The sequence below is a fragment of the Ursus arctos genome, unplaced genomic scaffold (genome assembly GCF_023065955.2).
Source record: "Ursus arctos isolate Adak ecotype North America unplaced genomic scaffold, UrsArc2.0 scaffold_13, whole genome shotgun sequence".
NCBI classification, from domain to species: Eukaryota; Metazoa; Chordata; class Mammalia; order Carnivora; family Ursidae; genus Ursus; species Ursus arctos.
Window position 1 is genome coordinate 3,501,771 of NW_026622797.1, and position 3,390 is coordinate 3,505,160.

General features: G+C 44.7%; 1 pseudogene; it reads left to right on the forward strand.

Moving 5' to 3' along the window:
• The first annotated feature begins 269 nt into the window (after positions 1-269).
• Positions 270-834, forward strand: LOC125283650 (glutathione S-transferase kappa 1-like; annotated as a pseudogene).
• The last annotated feature ends 2,556 nt before the right edge of the window (positions 835-3,390 follow it).

Consider the following 3,390-nt stretch of genomic DNA (forward strand, 5'->3'; position numbering starts at 1 on the left):
AACTGGGAGTGGTGGGAGAGCGGCTGGCCTTCAATTCACCGTGTTCTAGGCTGTGAGACAGTAGTGGAGGAAGAATCAATTAAATCACCATGAAACTCTAGGCCCAGGAAAGGAACCGTGTGGTGCAGCAGCTTGGGGATCCCCTGCGCACCCGGGCTCTCTCCTGCCATGTGCTGCCCCCACTCCTGGCTGGGCTCCAGGTCCTGTGCTGATCTAGGAACTTCTGGAACATCAGCCTGAAGCCGCACCTGAGCCTCGCTGCAGCTGTCATGGAAGACAGAAACAAGCCGCCATCTCTGCTTCCCCATAGAGCCCTGGGACAGCATGTCCAGGTTCCCATCCAGTTCCCTGAAGACTTCTTCTCTGTGATCCTTGAAAAAGGAAGCTTATCAGCCATGCGATTCCTCACCCCTGTGGACCTGGAGATGCTGGAGAAAGTGTCCAGGGAACTATGGATGTGTGTCTGGTCATGGGATGAAGACATCTTGGAGCCCCAGACCATCCTGGCCCCTGCAGAGAAGACTGGCCTGTTTCTGGAACAAGCCCAGACTCTTCTGGAAAAGATCTCAACATCAAAGATGAAGAACAAGCTCAAGGACACCACTGAGGCAGCCTGTGAATATGGGGCCTTTGTGGTGCCCCTCACCGTGGCCCATCAGGATGGCCAAACCAACATGCTGTTGGGCTCTGGAGTTGTTGGCACACCTGCTGGGAGAGAAGGGGATGGACCCTGTGCCTCCAGTCATAGATGCCAGACTTAAAAGGTGGCCAGAGGGAGCAAAACTAGTGGAGGAAAAAAGCAGACCACCTGCTTACCCTTCTTCCACAGTGTGACATTAGGACTTGGTTTCCCCATCTGGCAGAGGCTCCTCTGTGACCCTGGGGGAAGGCGGGGCGTGGGCTGCCTGGTGTATTGTCTGCCAATCGTCTCATGCTGCTCATACTTTCAGGCTTCTCTGGTGCCTTTCGAGAGCCCCAAACTCTGCTCTCCCTCAGCATAAACCTATGGCCATTAGGCATTTTTAAAAATCACAATTAAGCTCCAATTCGAGATGAGAAGTCTTTGTGACGGGGCACTCTAGATGCAGTACGTGAACACGGAAAGAGAAGAACATGAAATAATTTAGGAGAGATCTTGCTCTTTAAAAGGAAAACATTTCTGCAAACCGTAGGCAACTCTTAACTCTAGGGAACAAACTGGGGGTTGCTGGAGGGAAAGTGGATGGGGGTTGGGGTAACTGGGTGATGAACATTGAAGAGGGCACTTGATGGAATGGGTGTCGTATGCAACTGATGAGTCGCTAAACTCTACCCCCGAAACTAATAATACACTATATGGGAACTAAATTGAATTTAAATAATTTTTTTTAAAAAAGAAAAGAAAATATTTCTGGAAAAGAGTCACGGGATTAAATCGTATATGCCTTATTCTAGAATCAGAATCACTTTACGTGCAAAATTATAAAACTAATATTAGCCTTGGCTCAACACATTTTTACCAATACATGCAATTTAGCACAAAATAATTGTACATGAGATGAAGTAGAAGAGAAACAAAGACAATGCTACTTCCCAGATGTGGTTTAGAACTCACTTTTCAACCCACATCAAGTATAGTTTAATAAAAGTGAAAAAGGTGAGAGTAGGAAAATAACTAAACCCAAAGTGTGGGCCAGGGACCTACATGACCTGGGCGTGCCACACACTGCTCTGGATCTAATTTTCTCCACATTTTCAATGAGGAGATTGGACGAGCTCCCCTTGAGGGAAAGTCTTTCCAAACATTGCTGTTTCATGATTGGTCTGATAGATGAAAAACACTGCCAGCTGGAAACTGTCTTCAGAGACCATGAACGAGGCTGTGCACTGTGGCACGCTAACCTTAATATTCTTGTCTTCACATCAGGAGCGGGTTTGTGCCTTTGGGGCCATGTTGTCACAGAGTGGAAGCAAAGAAACCAAGGTCTTAGCCGTCCTTTCGCTCCTGGAGAGAAAAGCAAAGCACCACGTACTGGACCCCAGCAAGTGATGGTTTGGCCCTGAAAAGCAGGCAGGTCCTCACTTGCGCTGATCCCGTCTCATGCCAAGTGAGAATCGACCAAGAGATTTAGGATGTCGCCACACTGCTGTCCTTGGCGTTGTGTTTTTCATGTGTCATGAAGCTCAACTCTGTCAGGAGATAGCCTGGGAAACGAATACCATCTGAGGTTATTAAAGATTGATTTATTTATTTGAGAGAGAGCCAGGGGAGAGGCAGAGGGAGAGAGACAATCTCCAGCAGACTCCCCACTGAGTGCAGAGCCCAACGTCAGGCTAGAACACAGGACCCTGAGATCATGACCTGAGCTGAAGCCAAGAGTTGGATGTTCAACCAGCTGAGCCACTCAGGTGCCCCTCATCTTTTTAAAATGTATTTTTGCACATGTCCCAGCAAAGTTTCTCTCCTTCACCTGGACAGATCTGCTCTAATGTCAAGGTCTCACAACTGCTGTTGGATTCTGCTGTGGGTGTCCCCCCGGGGGTGTTCACAGCCTTGAGAGGACACCGGGCTCCTAGCGCCCCTTACGATCACCAGCAGCTGACAGCCTGTGGGCATCAGATCACGTTATGTCCTCAGATGTCTGCATTTACAGTAATTTAAGCCTATCTGATACCGTTTTATTTTTCTATAAGTAAATGAATGTTTTTCAAAATTTCATGACATGCTAATGAGAAGTCGAATCAGACTTCAAGGCAACGAATAACATGCCTCGCTAGAGTAAACAACTGAAGACTTTGAACAAACCAGACTGCAACAATGTTGCCTTATTAATACATGGGCATTTTTGTAATTTAAAAAATTAAGTCAGGAAAACATAAAAACCTAACTTAAGTGTTTAATTTCAAGATAATTTGGCATCCGTCATAACCTTCCAGTTATTGTTCCTGATGATGATTTGGGTGACAAACATATTCTTAGCAAAGAAAAAATGCATATGATAGTTCAATTTCCTGCCATGTTTTAGAGAACTACAGATGAGCCTGAAAATTATTAGAAATCAAAATGAACATATCCTTTTCCCAGGGAAAAAAAATCAACTTTGTAAAGTTGTTACTTCCCTCTAAATTATTTTATAAATCAGTATTCCAATAAAGAGATGAAAATTGTTTTTAATGAGATAAGGTGATTCTAAAGGTCACATGGCCAAATAAATACATTGAAAATTGACCTACCAGATATTAAAACATATTACAAAACTTCAGCAATTAAAACAATGATAAAGGCATATGATATACCTAAATCAATGCAAGAGCGTAGAAAGACCAGAAATAGGCCCAAAGACAGGTGAGAATTTTGTATCCCCTGAAAGGACTAGTTAATAAATGGTGTCAGGAAATATAGTTGCCATT